The following is a 23,302-nucleotide window of genomic DNA, read 5'->3' on the forward strand; positions in this document are numbered from 1 at the left end:
AGAGCAGTGAAGCTGAAGATATTTGAGGACCTGGATCATACAGTAATTCAGGCTATTTAGGCCAAATGCCAAGCGCTGGGCCCTATATGAGGTCATTCAGCAATGAAAGAGAAATTGTGAGTAAAAAAGTTTTAAAGTTGTAACAAGAGGAAAACCTTGCAGTTGCACTTTAGAAAAAATTAGGAGAGGGTGGAAAGTAAGATAGAAGAAACATATGAACTGAGATACAGTAGAAGGAATTAAACGGATTCCAGCTAGGGGTTGATGGGACACTACAAAGAACCTTAAGTAATGCCTACAAGGCACTATGTGGGGTGCACTGATGGCTCTACAGCGTAGAAGTACAAACAGGAAGAGAAAATGGGGAAAACTCTACTGAAACCTGACAAAAGCAATTGGTTGTCTTTTGTCTTAATCTGGTTTTATGACAACAGTATTTAGCATTCAAAAGTTTAAAAGAAATAATATCTTAAAAAGTCCTCAATTCTTTATTCTAAGAGGTTTTCCCAAAATGTTTTCTTACTATGGGCAAAATATATCATTCAACAAGTATAAATGAATTTTTAAAAAATCAAACCTACTGTATGGCATAATAAGTTGTTGCACATCTAGAATAATGATGGCACAGCATTTGTATGTTTTCCCTCTCATGGACACATCTAACACTTCCTTCAAATCTAATCATGGCAAAACACACCAAACTCTTTCTTTTGCAAATAAGCACCAGAAATAGAGTTTTACATTTGCTACAGAGCCAAGAGCCTTCTTTACCAATCAAATTTCCTCTAAACCATTTCTAACTCGTTAAAATTTCGAGACTGAAGCACTAACTTTCTATGATTTACTGCACTTAATATTTGCACTGAGTTACTGTAATCTAAATTACTCATATATAACTGAAATTCTCTCTCTTAACTTTTACTTCTTACAGAACATACCTGGAGTAATGAGACAAGGCTGAAATTAAACAATTACTGCACGTAAACTGTTAGCTACATATACATTATTGCCAATTTGCTTAGCTTTTTTTTTTAATGTGCATCCACGACCGTGAGGTACATTTAGTTATTTAGTAAACTGCCTGACAACTATATGCCTACTTGTGGGCTAAGAGTTGCAACAAACACATTCTTACTCCATTAATCCTATAAAGAAGAGCAATCACAATTATGCTCAGACAGCCAAAGTAATTACTTATCCTTTTTGCCATGACAATGCAAAACACATGAATGGATTTTAAAAATATAGCAGCTGCACAAAAGTATTTAAAAACACCAATTTAATCTGAAAATCGTACTTGTCACAGTTTCATGAAAACAAACATTATTTTCGCTTGTGCCTAAGCAATCAGGAAAGTTAATACTATACAGATCAATCTGATGGTTATACTAATTGGTGTGGCCTCCACAGGGTAGGGAAGTTCCACACTGTCTTCCCATTTTGTCTATCAATGGTCTCCTTCCTCGAATCTGCAGACACAAGATATACACCAGTCGGAGAACTGAGATGAAGGCACTCCCAGCGATACAAATATAAATTTATGAAACATGGAAGAAAACAGGACATATATAAGGGAGAGAATTATCTAAAGGAAAGAAAGCAAGGAGAAAGAACAGGGACAAAGACAAAGAGCTTTGTACCAGTGAAACATAAAATTCTTTTCATATTCAGCAAGAATACAGCAATATAAACCATTTCTTTCTAATTATTGTAGTACAATGATTAGAAAATAAGACAACTTAACATTACTGAAGGTGAGCGAACATTTTCATTAAGTCTTACAGATTATTTATCTGCGAAGTAAACTTCCAGAGAGCCGAAAGTATTTATTTGAAATAAGAGATTGGAGATATGGAAATATAAAAGTAAACAAGAGTAAGAAATAAATGAAACATCCATTGACAACCAAAGTCAGAACTAATACAGCAATGTGCATGGCATTTTATGGGAGCATTATATCCCCTGTTATTGCAATTTCCAAACTGACAATGGCAGGAAGACCATTCCATACTTCAACAGGGGTTCAGGTAGATCACCAGATTCCATTCTCCCCAGTGGTTAAGACAGTAAAGCATCCAAAATGATGCAAACAGGATAATGCTTCAAATGGAACCAGGGATCCATTTCATTTGAAGAATGACCAACAAGTCCACTTCTAAGACTTCTCTCAGACTACTGAACCTTCGCAATCATCCTGTCACTGGGACCAACCATGCATCTGTAAACAGCAGCTATGAAGGGAAAAAAGTCCTGCCATCCCTTCCTCTTTCAATTTTTGCGGGGAGCCTTCTTCCTATCTGGAAGCTGACCTAGTGGGCACTACAAAAACATTTCTTTTACCAGGCAACGTACGACGATGAAAGAAATAATATGCAATTGGCTGATACTTTGATTTTACTCACATACAGTTATACTAAGCAACTTCCACTGCCAACCCAAATCATTCATACAATACTAGGCTGAACCCACTCCAGTGTCTGCTTTTTAACAGTCAATATCCACCATCTGGAGAAATCAAGGACAACAGTCATAAACATGCTTTGCGCAGACAGGCAGTGAACAATTACATCATATTCCTTCAAAGAAAAAACAGGGAAAAAACAAATAAACAACTAAGTGGCTGTAGTACATAAGAACAATGTCAGTATGTTAGAGATATCAGCAAGGTTTCCAGAACTCTTCTGTCGCAAATAAAGCCTATTTTCCCTATGTATAACGGATTTACAATAAAAACCTTTTTTAAAAACAAGATACTACCTGATGGCCTTTGCACTGCCTACTGTTTACCTGTTGCACTGCTCTTGCTGTCACCAAGACCATAGTTGTTCTACTTTTACCAATCTTTGTTCATGAATGTACCATCATAAAGCAGTCATTGGCAGAACCATGTGTATTTACTTTGCAGTTCCAGCATGTATCAAAGATGAGTCCCAAGACACTTGAGGAGTCAGAAAGACAACAGATAGATATCCTTCATTTTATATACCTGAATACTTAACAGGTCAGAAACACCTACCAGCTGTGCCAACATGAACACACTGCAAACACAAATAGCTCATCAAAATTTAATCAACACAGGTTTTAATGGCAATGAACAAATCATCACAATAACGAGTGAAGTGAGTGAAGTGATGAAGAACACACTCCAATCAGCACTCTATAAAAGTCACGTGCAAATGGGACCGAGGAGGTCAGAGCAAGCATCTAATAAGGGGGGGGGGTCTTTCTTGAGAGAAGGCCACACAAACAAACACACTTTTAACATCACTTGGCTAGTCATCTCAATTACCCCATTTGTAGGCCAACATTGATGCTAAGGCACAAGTAAAAATAAAGGATTTACAATTCATATGAATATACAGTATACTCCAACACATTGCTAAGCAGAGAAAATTGCTATAAAACAAACGAAAAATCAAGCAGTGGAAAAACTTTGATGAATGCGTAGCAGATGGCAGATGTACTTGCTTGTAGAATTTTGTTGCACTGAAAACTCGGCACCTGGAATGTAGTCCTCATGTAGTATCAGATATAAGACAGTCATTTTTACACCACACTGCAAATCATTTTCTACAAACCTCCAATAAACAGTTGACATAAATGGCAACTGATATCACTCCTTCACTGCTTTACCAGACCATTTAGTTCTCTTTATAACTACCCATGTCACATTTGCCAACTCAACCTCTTCTACTGTCCCTTACTGCAACTGACACTTTCATCATACACTTCTATGACTTAACATTATGCCCTCTAGATAATACAGTAACTGTTTATAAGAAAAAAATATTTTGCTATTCATTCACAATGACTTCTGCTCTCTGAAACTAAGGCATAAAGTCCTCACCATCCTTGACTCATATTATTATTACCATTAGAATAAACTGACAACACCAAAGAGTTCACTTAACAGTCTCACAGTGCTCTGAAAGACACTTTGTTATTAAAATTTTGTTGAAAATTCAACAGAAAAACCATGTAGTAGTAGTTGGTATTGTGTTACTTGGGGAGAGAGAGAGAGAGAGAGAGAGAGAGAGAGAGAGAGAGAGAGAGAGAGAGAGAAATGCCTATGGTGGAATAAGGACTATGCAGTCAGATACAAGTTAAAATGAATCTCAGTGATTATATCATGTTAATGCCTTTGGCAGTTACTGTGCCTCCCATATTGCCAACCCTCAGAGTTCTTGATTCAGCATCTGCTCTGGACCCCTTAGTTGGAGCAAACCAATTCCCTTTTTGCCTCAAGTTCCTATACTGTATAGTCCCTGCATTACTATTCAACTGACTCTCTCTCTTACCAACACAATTTCATCTTATTGATCCAACTTTTCCATCTTCATTTCTCGAAGATCTCTTACATGACAGCATTTTGTATACATCCAATTATATTGTACTTTTGCTTCATCTCAAACATGTCAGCAATTGTTGTTTATATCTTGTCTCTCCCACAGGGACCTGTTACAAAAGAAATGAATGATTATTCAATATCTGAATTGTAATCTGCAACACTTCTCTTAAATCATTAATGATAAAACTGCTGAACCTTTCAAAACTACTTTTGTTTTGTAAAACCTCTTCTAACAAAGTAAAATTTGTGTTCTGTTGATAACTATCCAAACAATGATGATTATAATAAACAAACTACTTGCTATACTTCTGCCTATTCCCCAAAAGGAGCATTTACAGGCATGTTTGAATGGAAGAAAGACCTGAGGGCAACTGTTCTATCAACTGAGTGTTTCCCACTATGTGGGGAGCCTCAGTACCTGAACAACTTGACTTTCCCTCTCAGTGCAGTTTAAACTGTTTTGCTGACATCTTGTTCAACAATATTGTTTAATTTTCTTCCTCAAACAGAACAGCCATGAATACCATCTCTTTTGCAGTAGCTACATGAAACTATACTGTACAAATTTTAAACAAAATTTCTTCACCTCTAATTTTATAGGCGATTCTTGTACTTTTCCATCACAGATATATTGTCAAGTTTAGGCAGGACGTATGAGCACTCTCATAAAGAAGCATTTCTTGCCAAATAGCAATGATGGAGAAACTAACAGAATCCATGAAATGGGTGAAATTATTCAAAGTTAACCAAGTTCTTGATAAAGTCAAAGAGAAAGGATTAGACTTATTTTACGTGGCTAAGAACCAGTTGGTTACCTAGCAACGGGACCTACAGTTTATTGTGGAATCCGAACCACATTATACCGAGAAATAAATTTCTATCACCAGAAATAAATTCCGCTAATTCTTCATTGGCCGGCCGGAGAATCGAACGCGGGCCCAGCACAGTGCTAGCCGAGAATGATATTGACTGGGCCATTTTTCAAAGTACAGTATCTGAAAAGTTATATGGGGTAATTCTCAGTTTTTTCATCACACCCTGGTCTTCAGCAACTGTGACACTCATTTGGTATTACATACCAAATGAGTGTTATCCTCTATCATGTGATGGTCTTTTATACACCTTTTAGTTACCCAAGTTCCAAACAGATTCAATCATTTGAGGTACAGTGTACTGTTATATGTGACTTCTACTCAACATTGAGAACTAATGGTTTAGGGTTTAGTCATAACTAGTAACTGTTTGACATATAGATTTCAACTAGCACCATTCTGAATCTTAAAGCTATTATGGTACAATTAGTTTCCACCCCTATTTTCATTTTTAACTCACGATTTTTTGTCAAATCGATGTGTGATAACTTGATGTACCTTCATAAACAATCTGCATTTATCATTTGCAAAGAATGAAAATATTGCATACAAATTTCATGAAAGAAATGTTCCTTATGGAATAACTTCACTATCACATAGAAGACAGTTCATACACTGCTCATATGTACAGTACATAATACTGTTATGTACTTAGTTTCTGTACTGTACTGTAGCCATACTTTCTTCCTTTATTAGTTCTTTGATATCCTTTAAGCCTTCTTTCTAGGTAATGTATACAAAACACATCCATGTACTTAGCATATTATACAATGTTTTGCAACACAAAACCCACTCAACATCACATGTGTCATTTCCATGTAAGAAATCCCAGCCACACTAACCTGATGAATCAGGACTGAAATACCCCATGACCCTTCGTCTACAGTGCAGCTCTGTACCAGGCCAAGGTCAACATGAAGATGTGCCTTCAATCTACCATCATCATCTTCATACCCATTGCCATCCTTAAGTTCAGGGGTCTGTTGCCTTGATGCATCTTCTCAAACTATTTCACTCGAAAGCATTGTATCACATCCGCTCCGTAAGTGTCCTGGAAAAAGTGCGTCTTGGTCAGTACAATGCAATACACATATCAACAAAAAACAATATAAACATACTTATTTGTTCACGCTAGACTTTGGCAAATCAACATACATAAACCATGAAAAGTACACAGTAGGTCTTCAAAGCACTTGAAAGTTAAGCACATCCATTTTATGAAAGTATCAACTAAAACACATATGTGCAAGTATACTGGAGACTAGAATCTTGTGAAATAAACATGACTCGAACAGATCCTATCATTATTATTATTATTATTTTTATTTATTTTTATTTTTTGTCTATCACAGTCAACCTATTCCACTGGGTGGTTTTTACAGCGTGGGATTCTGGGTTGCATCCTGCCTCCTTAGGAGTCCATCACTTTTCTCACTATGTGCGCTGTTTCTCATAGCACACACTTCTGAATGAGTCCAGGAACTACTTCAGCATCTAATTTTTCCAGATTCCTTTTCAGGGAACTTGGGATCGTGCCTAGTGTTCCTATGATTATGGGTACAATTTCCACTGACTTATCCCATATCCTTCTTATTTCTATTTTTAGGTCTTGATACTTATCAATTTTTTCTCTTTCTCATCTACTCTGTGTCCCATCATTTCTGCGACATCAATGAGTGATAATTCTTGATTTTGTCAATCAATGTCATGTCTCGTCTATTGGCACATACCACCCTCTGTTCTGATACCAGAGTCCCAGGGGATCTCTGCCTGATCATTTTCTATCACTCCCTCAGGTTGGTGTTTGTACCGCCAATTACCGCAGGCTAGCTGGTGTTTCTTGCACAGGCTCTAATGGAGGGCTTTTGCTACTGAACCATGCCCTTTTTTTTTTGTTTGGTTCTGTGCAAGCACTGGACATTCGCTTGCTATGTGGTTTATTATTATTATTATTATTATTATTATTATTATTATTATTATTATTATTATTATCCAGAAGATAAACACCTATTTATATAGAACAAGCCCATGGGGGCCACTGACTTCAAACTCAAGCCTCCAAAGAATATGGTGTTCATTTAATATAGGTATGAAAAGGTACTAGGGAATACAGAAAGAAGAGATCAGTTATTAAAAGAAAAAAATTAAATTAGTAAATCAATAAGTAAATGCAGTAGCTAAAAATTTAATTCATAAAATACAAGGAGACTGTTAACCATGAATATAACAGGCCTAGGAGTGCTGTATGCTATAATTAAAGATCAGGGACAGAGTCATACATGTCAACAGTACAGCATTCTTGGTAAATGTGCTACATTGTAACAAAGTTACTCTTCACAAGGTGTGAGAACTTTGTATACCTCAACCTCTTCCTTACAAACATCTCCTGTAGGGGGATAGTGCCGTCAGTGTACCTCATGCAGTGCACTGTAGGCATTACTTAAGGTTCTTTGCAGTGTCCCATTGGCCCCTAGCTTTGACCCCTTCCATTCCTTTTACTGTACCTCTGTTTATTTTCTCTTTCTTCCAGTTTACTTTCCACCCTCTCAACTCTCGTTTCACAGTGCAACTGCAAGGTTTTCTTGTTGCACCTTTCAGACCTTTTTACTCTCAATTTTCCTTTCAGCGCTGAGTAACCTCATCAGAGGTCCCAGCGATTGGCCTCTGGCCGAAATTTTACATTCCACTCCATTCCTGACCAACATCCATACACATTCCCATCAAAGAATACCAGTATTCAATACAGCAACACCTAAATCATTAGCACTTCCCCCTCTGCCACAGGTCTTGATTGCAACTTTCTCTATACAACACTCCCTACGTACTAAACCACACTACTGGCAAGGGTGCATAATGAAGTTGCACTTGCCAATGGAAACACAGAGCTAAGATCATACTGTGTCCACTTAGCATATGGGAAACATGCCTTCAAGTAAGCTGGCCTAAACACAGGTATCTATAAGCTGTTAAATCTATTTTCCCAGGTAATATGCTCAATGACATAAAAGTGACAGATGGACATTGCGCAGTATAATTGGTGAAGTATAACTGTACATACCATTGCATTACTGTTTACTGTGTATTTTTCAATCAGTATTCCAAGTGAGATTTTACACTAGTTACAGTACAGTACAGTCCATACGATTGGGTAATGATATATACACCTGTACTGCATATATGGTAATGCGGTACACGAAGAGATTTGCCTTTAGTGGTAGCAAAGGATTTAAGGAGTTCTGCAATATCCTTTGTCCGAGGAAAGGTCTATACCTCTATTCCTGAAAACTGCCGCCAGCATACTCCTATACCCCCTTAATCGTGCTGAGCCAATTTCTTCTCCTTGTGCAGAAACAAAAGAAAATCCGCCACCTGGCTTAGAGTCGTAGAAGTGGAAGACACTCCAGACTCAGAGCACCACTCCCTGAAGCGCTTCCACTTCGCTTGATAGACCTTTGTAGACGAGGGCCTGGTTGATCTAGCCATTGCCTGCGCCACTCTTCTAGAGAAGCCTCCTCCTGTAGAGTCGCTCGAGAGTCTGAACCCTGTCAGATTTAGATCTGACGGGTTCCTGTGGAACTTTCTGCTGTGCAACTGGCACAGAAGGTCTGGTCTGAATGGCAACCTCCTTGGCCAATCCACTACTTTCTCCAGTAGCTCTGGAAACCATGATCTTCCTGGCCACCATGGAGCTATTAGGATCATTGACACATCTTTGTGTGCTCGAAACTTTTTCAAGACTTCTCCCAGCATCCTGAAGGGAGGGAATGCATAAAGGAAGAGACCCGACCAGTCCAGGAGCATGGCATCCACCGCTAATGCTTCTGGGTCTGGAACAGGAGAGCAAAAGAGAGGTAGTCTGCGGTTTTCCCTCGTTGCAAACAGGTCTAGCATGGGAGTTCCCCAAACCTTCCACAGGCCTTGGCAAACTTTCTGGTGGAGGGTCCATTCCGTCGGAATGACCTGGAGTGACCTGCTGAAGCGTCGGAGAACAACATCAGGTCTGGGTTCCTCTGTCTCAACGACAAACCTCGTTCTAGTTTGCTCCTGTCGTTCCACCACGACAGGCCTTGCTTTACTCAGTGGATAGAGGAAAAACAAACGAATCACGTCTTTCTTCCTGTTCCAGGTCTGCTGTAGGAAGAACTGAAGAGGTCTCATGTGTAGCCTCCCAGACTGATGAACATCTCTAGCGATGAGAGGGTGCCTAAAAGGCTCATCCATTCCTTGGCAGAACAAGTCTTGGCTGCCATCAGGTATCTCACTTTCAGCAGGCATTTCTCGATCCTTTGTGAAGTCGGAAAAACCTGAAAAAGAACTGAGTTCATCCGAACTCCCAAATAAGTCAAGTCTTGAGATGGAGAGAGTTGCGACTTTGGAAGATTTACTATGAGTCCCAATTCGTCGGTAAGAGAAAGGGTCCTTTGTAGGTCCTTCATGCATTGGCCTTTTGACGGAGACCGGATCAGCCAGTCGTCGAGGTAAAGGGATATGTGAATTCCCTCTAAGTGAAGCCATTTCGCAATTGGAGCCATCGTCCTTGTGAAAACTTGTGGGGCTGTTGATAGGCCGAAGCAAAGAGCCCTGAATTGAAAAGTCCTGCCTCTCAACACAAACCGTAGGAATTTCCTTGATCTCGGATGGATAGGGACATGAAAGTATGCGTCCTGGAGATCGAGGGACACCATCTAGTCTCCTTCCTGCAGGGAATTGATGACCGACTGCGTGGTTTCCATCTTGAATGGTGTTTGAAGCACAAATTTGTTCAGGCGCTTACGTCGAGGACTGGTCTTCATCCTCCTGACGATTTTGGAACCAGAAACAGACGGTTGTAGTACCCCGGAGATGAAGGTTCGAGGACTGCTTCTATGGCTCCTTCTGAAGGAGGAAGTAACTTCCTCCTCCAACACCATAAGTTTCTCTGAGTCCCTGGATGATACGTTGAAGTCTACTGGCGAAGACTTTAAAGGAGGACTTTCTGAGAAGGGAATGGTGTAGCCTTCTCTCAGAACGTTGATCACCCAGGGTTCTGCTCCCTTGGCCTCCCAAACTTGCCAGAACGTCTTTAGTCTGGCTCCGACCGTCGCATGAAGGACCTTGAACTCATCGGTTGGTACCCTAGATTTCTGGGGATGAGAAGAAATTTTCCTCTTCCTCTAGCACGGGAAAAGGGCCGAGAAGGAGTACCCGAGAAGGCCTAGAGGATACAGGGAAAGAAGGCTTGGGTACTACTGGAGAAGTCGAAAACCTGGGTCTTTTCGAAGAGTGAGCCAGTAGGTCTTGAGTAGACTTCCCTTGAGAGCCTCCGAAATTTCCCTAACTAACGTGGTGGGAAAAAGGGATTCCTTAAACAAAGGAGCAAAAAGTAGAGCAGATTTCTGGTTCCTGGAGACTCCTCTCGCGACAAACGAAATCCAATGTGCTCTCTTCTTCAAAATGCCTGTAGCAGTCACAAAGGCAATTTCTGACGTTCCGTCCGTGATGGCCTTGTCCAGGCAGGCCAAAATAGCATCAAGATCCTTAGCAGTCTTGGGGGGAAGATCACAGACTTTCACCTTCCTGCTCAAGTCTCCTATAGACCAATCAATAAAAGAAAAGATCTCCAAGATCCTATAGGAACTCTTCACCAGATGGTCAATTTCCGAAGACGAAGCCGACTTTGGACGAAGAAAAAGCTGAGCAACGGGCAGAATCCACAGGCTGGAGAAATCCCCTTGAGAGGAGGCAGCGTCTCCCAAGGAAAAGACTTCTCCAGTCTCATACCATGAACGAGACTTAAAAAGACAGTTGTGAGGGGGGGAAACAGAAAGAAGTTTTACCTGAGATCTTTCATGCTCAACCATTCTTCTTGCCTTCGGAGAGCTCTTTTCGCCGAAACAGACAGGACCAGCTTCAGAAATCTAGAGGATGGAGGTTTAAAATCCTTGGCAAACTGCATAGTTGGAGACAGAAGGGTAGCTGGAGCAAAGTCTTCTTGAAAATGTTCTTCAAAAAGTTGTAAAGAGATGCTTAAAGATGGACGTAGAGCAGACGGAACATCATCTACTTCGAAACATCGGAAACTGGGGAGAGATCTCTGAAGCAGTTGGAGCACCGCGGATAGAAACGTATCCGGGAGCCAAACTTGCGTTATCCTCTTGAGTGTCGCAGAACGTCACCGAGGGGCCATGTGCCCGACCTGCGTCAAGCGTATCCGAAACATGAGCTTGAGAAGAGTCAGGAGCCTTAGAAGATCCGAGAGCCAAAGAGGTGCCAAAAACCACGGTAGCGCCAGAAGCGCAAACGTTGTGCGCCTTGGAAGCGTGCTGTGGAGAGCACCAAGCGCCAAAGTAGCATCGGGAGTGCGGCAGGTGCGGGCGGAAGTGGTGCCAGGAGCGCGATCGGAGCGGTGCCAGGAGCGCGATCGGAAGCGGTGCCAGGCGCGCGAGCGGCGCGCCAGGTGCGTGGCGGGAGCAGAGACCGGGCCTCAGTTGCAGAAGGATCCTGAAGTGCTGGTGCTTTAAAACCTTCGAAAAGTCTCAAAATCTTGTCCAATTTGTCCTTTTGCGAAAGGTTGGCAGGAACCGGAGGCATAAAAGCCAACTTGGGATCCAACGGGAAGGAAGCCGCTACTTGCATGCTAACAGGAGGATCAGGCGCTCGCTTACGATCCGTAGAACGCACATCCGGACTGCCTGAAGAAGAAGAGATCTCTGGGCTATCCCAAAAGCTACATGACGGAAGAGGAGAACGCACGAAGAAGTTTCTTGATAGGAACTTGACCTGGAGAGGAAGCTCTGCGTCTCTTCAGCGGCCTACTAGACTCTGACTGCTTCCAACTCCTCCTCGACGAAACAGAAGCACAAGAAGACACTTCCGCATTGCTTTTACTATGGCGAGCTGCAACAGCCTGGGACACAACAGGACTGTTAGAGGGAGCAACTGCTCGTGAGCAGACCCCACTCGCCTCCCTTCTGACTTTCGGCATGTCTTCTCCCCTGAGCCCTGGGAGCCGGACAGAGCCCTAGACCTAGGAGCGCGAGGGGGGGACGAACAGTCACCTCCTCCACAACACTATCACTGCAACACTTCGATGTTTAGACATCGCACTCACATCCTGGCCAATCTTCTCTATCGCAGAGAAAAGAGCCAAAATCTTACCGTCAAATTCTGCCCGAAGGTCTGACACGGTAGTGGGTTCGGAAACAACAGGTTCTGGGGCAGGAATAGGAACAGGAGGGGTAACAGGAACAGAACAGGAGGGGTAACAGGAACAGAACAAGAGGCAATACTACTCCTACTCTGGGAGGAACTTCTGGCCGAAGCCTTACGTGCCCTATCTTCACTTAATTTTGCCTGATATTTAGCCAACTTTTGCCAATCAAGCACAGACAAAGACAAACACTCATCACATCTATCAAATTTGTGCACAATTTCCCTCTACAGTTAGTGCAAGAAGAGTGAGGGTCTATGTTAGACTGAGACATTCCGAGTTTTACAACCCCCGCAATATCTAATTTGAGATCCCGAATCAGACATATCTAGAAAAATCTCAACCAAAGCCAAAAACAAGCCAGAACCGTCAACAAAAGTGGGTACTTCACCAAAGAAAAGTCGAAAAGCACCGATGAATTTCCTGAAGAGGAGCAGACGACTAGTCGCCAGCCCCGACAGAGAAAATATGATTAGTTGTTGATGGAAATGGATCCAGGTACCCCGGTAGAGGGCGGGGTAGTCGTATCACCTGACCATATATTAGCGGAACCGCCAGTTTTGAATTTTCTGTCGAGATCGAGAATTACAGCTATATGTAAACAACAGGTAAGTTCATGTATAAAATACTAGATTCACATTCGATAATGCAGTACATGACAAAATCCTTGTATAGCTTCTACTACAAATTCTTTCTCCAACAGCCTAATAATACTGAAATTTGTCAGATGAATGGCATTTTTCAATCTTTCAAAGTTAGTTCACTAACAACACCTCAAACCATTCTGAATTTGTGTGTGGCCATTAAATTCACAATAAAAATGCAGCCAGAGGCAAGAATGTACTAAAGAGACAAAAAAGGAATCCAGACTTGCCTTAGGGACTCCTTTTTATGACACTATCTGTCATCTCAGCATTCCACAGCACCAGTTGCAAAAAGATCTTCCAACACCACACTGGGAGTCACCTGAAATTAAAACAAAGAAACTTTCAGTTCATTCAAAATGAGATATAAATTTGAGTAATCTACAACCAAAAACAAAGAGGAGGCTCAGATTCAACTATTTTTTTAATATAAAACTACCTCCCATGCAAGCAATGATGTATAAATACCAACTATAATAAGGAAGCCCAAAATCAAATTCAACTGATTTCTGGTAAATCATACAAGAGACTCCTTCCCAACACTATGAATGAGAACCACTCTAGCTCCAGCTGATAATTCAACCACATGCTGATAGATATACTAGGCCTATGTACTTGACCACTACAATACAGTAGTAACACAAGTGACTCCCACCCCCTTAGTTCATAGCCTTAATAGAAGACAATGATTGCTGTACTTGATCCTTCCATATGCTTAAATACTTGTAGACAACAAGTACAATATACTACTACTGTGGATTCCTACCCCAGCAAATAAACGTCAATGCTAAACTGTACAGTATATTTCCCAGAGTATAAATCTGTTTAATTTTAAATAGTGAAAACCTACATGGAGGTGTTCATACCCTACAATGGGCGACCTGTCCGTCACACAAAAGGATTAATTAATTTTATTTGCTTAGGCTACATGAAACACTAACATGCAATGACTATGGTCCTCAGTATTCATGTGTAAAGGAAGGACCATAATTCAAAGAACACTCACATAAATCTGAGTGGGCACCTGCATTTACAGCCATGTGAGAGTTCACAGCTCAGTTACCTGGTTAAACAATCTTTTACAACTACAGCCATGGCTAATTGACAATTCTCCTATTAACCTTGATTCACTTTTCCATAAGTTAATTGTTGGGCAGAGATTACTGTAAAATACAGTGATCCAAATGGGGTCATTTAAACTGATTCATCCCACAGTGCAACACAGTAGGACACAGTAGGGCAATGCATAAATAGATTTCATCTTCACTGCACTGGCTGGTATAAGCCCTCATGACACTAACCCAAGACTCCCCTGAACTATCACACAAGAAGTGTGAATGCTGGACAAGACGCACCAAGCAACTCCCGCTATTGTACTCAGCAACCAAGTTTGAATGCAGAGCCAGACAGGTTCTCAACTACTGAATTGAAACAAACAAGGCATCATTGCCAACAGTTTGTCAGGTCATCCTATCTGCATAAAATTCATGATGGAAGTTGCTTAGATTGTAATGGAATATGACATTTTATAATAAAATAGTTTTATATATACAGTACTTACCAAGTACTGTAATTACATAGCTAGCAATTTCTAATAACCAGCTGCTAAAATTTGATAAGTCACGGTAGCGATTCTTTTGTTTATTTTGGTGTAAGTACCCAGTCCTGCCCACTTTCGGGAAAGAAGAGGAACAACATAGCAAGAAGGTTCAATTTACTTATGTCACAATGTCCATCAGAGGAGACCAAACACTGCGCCAGCCACCAACAAAAAAGTATACCTTAGTTTTACCAGACCACTGAGCTGATTAACAGCTCTCCTAGGGCTGGCCCGAAGGATTAGACCTTTTACGTGGCTAAGAACCAACTGGTTACTTAGCAACGGGACCTACAGTTTATTGTGGAATCCGAACCACATTATAGCGAGAAATGAATTTCTATCACCAGAAATAAATTCCTCTAACTCTTCATCAGCCGGCAGCGGGAATTGAACTCCGGCCCATCGAATGACAGTCTGAAGCTCAACCGACTCGGCTAACAAAGGGCTAGCCACCAACAAAGGACCCAAGGTACTGCAATCATTAAAAACCATTTCAACATCACACACATAATGTGCCAAAAAAACTGACTTACATCTCCAATAAGTGGATTGGAGAATGAAGGCAAGAGAAAGATTATGTCTGAACAACATGGGCATAGCCACGGCTCTAATCTCATGTGCTCTTACCCTTAGAAAGGGAAGAAGTTCTTCTCCCACTTGTGAATGCAACTCAAGAATGAGATCTCTTAGAAAGAAAGGGTGTTCTTCACTGAACACCAAAGGTGATCAGACGTACCTCTTATTTTGACAGTCTTATGGAGATAGCACTTGAGAGCTCTTACCAGACAAAGGAATCTCTCTTCATCTAACGAAGCTACCACCTGAGATAGGTTCTTAATGCTGAAAGAACGAGGCCAAGGTTTGGTTGGAATTTCGTTCTTAGGGAGAAAACCAAGAGTAAGGAGCAAATCAAATCTCTGTTAGCAAAACCAATTGTCCTATCCAGATCTTGGGTCTCACTTACCGGTACTCTCTTGGCTGTAGCCAAGGCTGCTAGGAATAAAGTCTTCCTAGTTAAGTTCCTCATCAAAGCAGGGTCAACAGGCCCAAAGGGTGGACCTGAAAGCCATATAAGTACCACTTCCAGGTTCCACGAAACTTGCTGTAAATCTTTGCGCTTCATCATATCGAACAATTTAATAAGTTCAGATAAACCCCGATCCAAAGAAATATCTAGGCCTCTATGCCTGAATACAGAGCCTAACATTGCCCTATAACCTTTGATAGTGGATGAGGACAAGCCTTTAGTTCTCAGGAACAAAACACTATCAGTGATATCTGTTAAAGATGTCTTAGAAGAAGAGACATGATTTGCTCGGCACCAATTGCGGAAAACAGTCCACCTGCTTTGGTTGACCCTGGCTGAAGACTCTCTCCTGCACCTAGCTCTGAAGAGTTTCTTGATAGTTTGAATCCTGCCAGAACTAGCATAGATAACCCCTAATGGAATCCCCTGAGATGGGGTTGTCTGAGAAGCTTGTGTTTCTGAGGAAGTAGTCTTGGGAAATCGGACAAGAGACTTAACAGGTCCAGGAACCATTCCCTTTTGAGGCCAAATGGGAGCTATGACAATCATCGAAGCATTCTTGTGAGACCTGAATTTGTTCATCACTTCCCTTACCATCCCATAGGGAGGGAATGCATACAGGCTCTTGTTGGACCAGTCCAACAGCATGGCATCCATTGCCCATGTTGCAGGATCTGGAACTGGAGAGCAATGAAGTGTAAGGGGTAGATTTATGGTGGTCGCAAACAGTCTTTTGTCGGCCTTCCACACAGCTTCCACATTAGTGGGTCCAACATACATTCTGTGGGAATCACTTGATTGCTCTGACTCAGCTGGTCTGCTAGTACATTCATTTTGCCTTGCACAAATCTCGTTACCATCCTTTTCTGATTTTAATGAGCCCAGAAAAGAAGGTCCCACACTGCCTCACACAGGGAGGATGAGTTCCCCCTTGCTTGCTTATGTAGGTCAGGGCAGTCGTATTGTCCGAGTGTACTGGACAGGTCTTGTCTCGAACTTCTGAGGCAAAGGCTTGCAATCCTAGACTGACCGTAGTCAGTTCTTTTAAGTTTATTTGCCAAGTTTCCTGTTCCGATGTTCATTTTCTGGAGACTTCTTTGTCCTCCAAGACTGCTCCCCAACCCAAGTCGGATACGTCTGCATAGAAGCTCAGGTAGGGGTTCAGAGGAAAGAGAGACTTCCTTCTAGTAGCCTGTCTTCAGATCTCCACCAAAGCAGATGTTTTTTGATGTTTTGGGTGATTGGGATCACAAACAAGTCCAGTTATGTCTTTCAGTCCCAATTGTCTCTCAGGTAAAACTGGCGTACCTTCATGTGAAGTCTCCCCAAGGAGACAAACTGCTCGACGGAAGTCAATGTTCCTAGGAGGCTCATCCACTTGTTGGCCAAACACCTTTGAAGAGCGAGAAACTCGTCTATCGTCTTTAGACAGGATTTTATCCTCTTGGGTGGAGTAAAAGCCCGAAGAGACGAGAATTCAGACTCATTACCAAACACACTACCTGTTGAGATGGAATTAGCCGAGACTTTTGAAGGTTGATCAAAAGTCCCATACTTTGCGCAAGTGTCTTTTGAATTTTGCCTGTGCAATCTTCCTTTTTGGGAGAACGAATGAGCCAGTCGTCCAGACAGAGCACAATGTTGATGCCCACTAGACGGAGCCAACGCACTATCAGAGCGAGAATGCGGGTGAAAACCTGAGGGGCCGGTGAAAGCCCAAAGCATTGACTCGGAACTGAAAAATCTGGTTCTGAAAGACGAAGCAAAGGTACTTCACGTCTGGATGTGTGGGGACATGGAAGTACGCATCTTGCACGTCTATGGAGACCATCCAGTCCCCTTGACGAATGGAAGCAAGAACTGAGCAATTCGTCTCCATTCTGAATTTTGTCTTCCGTACGAAGACATTCAGTGCACCGACATCCAGCACTGGTCTCCATCCTCCTGAAGACTTCGGAACCACGAAACGGCGATTGTAAAACCCCTACACTTCTATATCTGTGACTTCCTCTACCACTTTTGTTTTTTTGAAGAAGAGCAGAAAACTCCTCTAAGAGGGCCAAAAACCTTCTCGAGCCTTTTGAATACGTGGTTAATGCGATGGGTTTCTTGACTAAGGGTAGGGTGGATAACCTACGAAGGGAATAGAGTACCCGTTTCTGAGTACCTCTATTACCCATTGTTCTATTCCTCTCTTGCTCCATTCTTCCCAAAAAAGGAGGAGCCTGGCACCCACTGCTGCATGGGGAAAACTTTCCTCACTTTTGGGGAGAAGGTTTGGATGAAGACTTTTTGATGGCCTTAGAGGAGAAACAGATGTTAGCACAAGGCCTGGACTGAAATCTTTGCCTGGCACCTCGAAAGGACTGGCACTGCACAGGAGAGGAAGACTTAGCACTGAAGGAAAAATTCTCTCGAGCAAGTTTAGAAGACTGGGTCAGGAGATCTTGTGTTGACTTCTTTTGCAAGTCCGAGGTAATACCATTAACTACTGCCTAAGGGAAAAGGAAGTCACGCACTCGAGGAGAGAACAGAAGACCCAATTTCTGTGCAGACATGACCCCTTTGGATGTAAAAGAGTACCAAAGCTCTCTCTTCTTTAAAATACCCATAGCGTACGTTGAAATTAATTCCCGAGAGGTGTCTCTAATTCCCGTCTATACAGGAGAGTATGCCCAGAAGATCCGAAGATAAATCTATGGGAACAGAAGGAAAGTCCTGGATTTTCTTGGCCAGGGCACCAACTGCCCAATCCAAGAAACTGAAAACTTCAAAAACTTTGAAAATGTTCTTCAACAAGTGATCAAGTTCAGTGGAAGAGAACATCACCTCCACTGAAAAGGTAGATGTACAGGAGGCTTCAATGAGACCAGAGAAGTCCCCCTGGGCGGAGGCAGACACACGCAGAGAGGGAACTTTCCCGGTAGCGTAATACGAGTATTTCCTTTGTAATAAGCACGGAGGAGGATAACAGAACACAGCCTTCCCTTGTTCTCTCTTGTCCGCTAACCAACACTTTACTTCATTCATGCCCTTCTTAGCTGAAGTAGAAAGCACCAATTTGGGGAGCCTGGAGGATTCAGAGTGAAGATTACTCGCCTGGAACATCGAAACTGGAGAAGGAGCTGCTGGAGAGAAAAAGTTGGGAACGGAGCAAAGCAGGAAGCTCAAAAGGGCTGAATATGCTGCAGTAGGAGTATCCTCTTCCTGATATTAAGCTTCCTCCTTGGTTGACATGGCTAGAGAAAGAGATCAACCACACTCGGAGGAGGAGGTTGAGGTTTCCAAAAGCTCAAAACGTTGTCTACGTGCTGCTGAATGGGAGCCAGAGACGGGTCTAACACCACTGGCACCGCAGAAGAAAAAGCTGTTGTTATACGATGTGAAGAAGCAAGACCAATCACCATTGGCCGATCGGGCCCCACTCGGCACTCGGAAGATACAGAGCACTCGGGAGCCAGTGGGCACTTGGGAAGTTGTATTTGACGTCGACAGAAGCTCTGCCGCCAAAGGAGGATCCAGCACCGATATGCTCCAGCGTCAACTGGTGGTCGGCCGATACCACAGAAACCGCTACATTGCAAGACGAGGAGCGTCTAGATGCGACATCAGGAGCTGCAGGATGCTCTAATAAAGAAGTGCGCTCTGGAATGGAGGACAGCTCAGCCACTAATGGGCACTCCGATGAAATACGTCGCCATTTGGAATGATCAGGATCCAACACATGACATTTGGAGGGCCAAACTTCTGGCAAAAAATGCTCCAGACTGTCCCAAAACCTGTAAGAGGGAACAGCCTCCTTCACTTTCTTACAAGGCACCTTAGGGGTGCTAGACACATCCACTGCAGACCCCTTGAGTGGTCTAGATTCATCCTTGAAACGCCATTGCCGTCAGCACTCAGGACTTGACGCTTTGGAACTGGAGGAAAGACAGTGCACATCTGAGAAAGGCGTTTTGTCGCCACCTGGGAATCATTAACAGGTGCAACTGAGGGGTCAACTGCCCGTGGGCAGACCTAACCAACCTCCCTTGGGCCTCCAGTATAACTTCTCCCAGGTGCAGGGGAGTACGTCAGGGATCTTCGCCCAGAAGAGTTGGCAGGACGGACAGCCAGCTCCTTCACTAACACTTCACTATGAATCCTACGTTCACGGTTCATAATTTGACGAACTGAATCACCTGAGACACAGAATGTATTAATAATTCAAACTTCCGATCAAACTTCGCTTCAAGAGTGGCAATGGAACTGGGGTTGGAAGTACGAGAGCTGGGAATGGGAAGAGGTTGTAAAGCTGAAGGACTGGGATTAGCACACACAACAGAAATTAAAGGAACACCAGACGAAGATTTAGAGGAATGCTGACTAGCTAAAGTTGTCACTCCTAGCATTAGCTTTCCTAATTGTCTTTTTCCAATTTGGAAAGGTGATTAGTTAAAATCTTCCACTGTCTAGGGTCCCAGTCAACACATTCAGCACAGGTTATGATCTATAGAGCACACTTGGCCCCTGCAACTAGTACACACAATGTAAATCGTATTTGGCAGAAGTCAATCTCGTATTGCAGCAAAGTGCTCAATGTACTAGCATCAGACATCGCCAAAGTAAATGACAACTAAGTCCAAACGAGTCAAAATTCGATAAACTGTCCAAATAAGGTCAACCTGACTAGATAAATGCCAAAAGGCAATCAAAGGAATCCAAAATACTTCAATAGTCTTCTAGGGAAAATAACCGGTAAAGCCTACAAAAATCCAAATTCTGTAGCTGCTGCTCACAACCTTCATCGAAAGCCAGTAGAAATAAATTGAACCTTCTTGCTATGTTGTTCCTCTTCTTCCCCAAAAGTAGGCAGGGCTGGCTACTTACACCAAAATAAACAATAGACTCGCTACCACGAATTTTCAGATTTTAGCTGTCGGTTATTAGAAATTGTTAGCTATGTAATTACTTGGTAAGTTACTTATTTAAAAATTAAATTTAGGCCACAGGCCAAGAGCTGGGATCTACGAAGTCATTTAGCACTGAAAGGGAAATTGAGTACATAAAGGTTCAAAGAGTGTAACAGGAGGAAGACCTCGCAGCTGCACTACAAAATAATTTTTAGGAGAGGGTGGATAATCAGATGGAAGAATGAGAACATGAAGGGAGGCAGGGTACAAGGGCCCGAAAGGATGCTGCAAGGAACCTCAAGTAATGCCGATAGTGCACCTTGAGAGGTGCACTGACCGCACTACACCCCAACGCGAAGTTTCTTATGGTGCAAATACCAATGAAGTCAGCCACTCCAACCACTGAACATGATGAACTGTATAAACACTAAAACCTGTTATCCTCCCCTTCCATTGCAAATGATCTGAACCTCGAAAACAGCTGAGAGACAGTTCAAGACCACCCTCATGCTTCAAACTGCACCCATATATCCAAGATATATGTCTGTCCTCTGGGCTCCTAAATCATCCTTACAAACGAGAGGTCTCCCATCAACACCAATCTGCAATCAAGTCAGACAAGAGACTACTCAACCTTGGCATTTGTGTACAAAAACAAAACTTGACCTGCAATTCTTTAGTTTATTGCTTTTAATGACACACCACTTGATCATGAGCTCTATTCCTTACAATTTACAGTGGTTTCACTGTCCGACCTCAGTCTTTGGCAACTGTGTATTCAATATACTGTACAGCATCATGGTTCCAAGGGGCTTCAAGGATGTGAGAGGGCAATAATATACTTGTATTACTCAATATCAATTACTTATAACAAAGTATTTTACAAGTTATTCTCTTCTTTTTCAAACACGGTGGTTATTATCTAACAATAGAAGTGTAGCAACACCAAAAACCTAGTTCTTTCTTAGCAATGCAGTAGGTAGCCTACATTCATGCAAAGAATCTCCAACGCATAACTGTGATGGTCAGAGTACTGTACAATGGTTCAGGTCAATGTCTGAGACATGTGGGTATAGCCTACATGTGGTTGCCAGCTTGCATCACACAACTACAACAATAACAGCACTGAAGACTATCACCTGCCAAAAAGTGTCACAGTTACTTGGGCAATTGCTCAAGTCATAAAAGTAAGCACCATATACCCTCACAGACTAGAGTTAACTCCCAATAAAACAGATTTTAGGAATTCAACAATAGTTTCTATGATCAACTGTTACTGGACTGCATTTGCACAGACCAGGATATGTACATTCAAAGAAAGTCCACAGGTAGGCCTGATTCCACAGCTCGACAACTGGCATATAACTGCACTGAGATGTTGCAAAGTTGAATGGCCTCCAGAACATAGATACATTGAGCCAAAGAATAGGTTAAGACTGTCATGCAAAAACCACATTCTTTTTTTGAATAAACCACAGCATCAGAACTAAATATAGAGATTTAACCTCACAGACGGTACTTACAATTAGGCTGGTGACCAAAATCAGCAGCAAAATCTGTTGCTATGCCTGACAACTACAGTAGAAAGTAAGCAGTTCATAAGCCTAATTACACAGATTCGTTTTATATTTACTGGGAAATCAAGACTTGAAATCATTTTACTTTCTTTGCGCACATATAAGAAAACCAGTTTAAACGTTGTGGCATGAGTAGGCCTATATCCCCCATCATAAACCTTAGTGGTTAACATTTCTCAAAAAAGTCTTTTTCTTGCCCAGGTTCAACTAGGCTACACACAGGGTATTACTAAGCCAATAGACTATCATTCCCGTGAAAATGTCACTATATTAATATAATAGCGAATAAAATGCCTGTATAGTGAAATATAGGAATAGTGACATGGGGAGCGTGGGGTGGGGATGTTAGACCACAGGAACAAAAAAAAGTAAATTAGGCTAACCTCAGACCAAATCTATAAATAATCACAAACCTTCTCATGCTCTGAAATCCTCCTGATGTCCCAAAATATTAACTGATGTCAATAACTCAATAATGTCCTACTTATAATATTGCTTAAGCTAAAATAACATCCAGACCACGGAATACGACGAACCGGTTCTGAACAGAGGCTTCCAGAGTTCCTCCATCTTCCTACACGAAAATCAACTTATTTCGATAAATACGTCTCAACCAGGCAGTATGTATAAATTATGAATCAATATAATTTTTCATTATTCAATCAGTGACCTGCATTAACTACATCTTACCTAAAATGCGCCATTTTCACAGCTCAACACAATAAATGTTCGATAACAGTCAAAGGAAGTAAGACTTCTCTTTTGGCGTGGGGTGGTTCGTCCTCCATTAAAAGGTAATGGAGTTGCCAGTTAGCCAATAGCCATTTGAGACTCATTAAATGCGTGCGCAGATACGTGGCCGCAAACTCGCTTGTGTAACGAATATACTGTATATCTTATAGATATGATAGTTTTAATGTGATATATTATGACCTTGCACATGAATGATTTGAAATAGACAACAGAGCTTACATAATCCTTTCTTAAATGGCTGTTGGAAATAGCATTTTGGGTTAGATAATAGCTATGAATTTCAACGGATAAGTTAACCCTTTCGAAGGGGCTTTAGGTAATATTCGTCTCTTGATAATGTTGGTGGTCGTCTTTTTCTCTTCCTCAAATCTATCTTTGCATTCGGTTCGATGATAAGTGA

At 41.9% G+C, this 23,302-nt stretch overlaps 1 long non-coding RNA gene across 1 annotated transcript; it reads right to left on the minus strand.

Moving 5' to 3' along the window:
- Positions 1–200: 200 nt before the first annotated feature.
- Positions 201–22,957, minus strand: LOC136854578 (uncharacterized). Its single transcript, XR_010857737.1, has 5 exons — positions 22,840–22,957; positions 13,284–13,375; positions 6,063–6,271; positions 4,299–4,455; positions 201–3,501 (listed from the first exon to the last, which is right to left on the minus strand). It is a non-coding gene; the product is annotated as an uncharacterized lncRNA (long non-coding RNA).
- Positions 22,958–23,302: the final 345 nt, after the last annotated feature.

Source organism: Macrobrachium rosenbergii, chromosome 3, assembly GCF_040412425.1.
Source record: "Macrobrachium rosenbergii isolate ZJJX-2024 chromosome 3, ASM4041242v1, whole genome shotgun sequence".
Classification (NCBI taxonomy): domain Eukaryota; kingdom Metazoa; phylum Arthropoda; class Malacostraca; order Decapoda; family Palaemonidae; genus Macrobrachium; species Macrobrachium rosenbergii.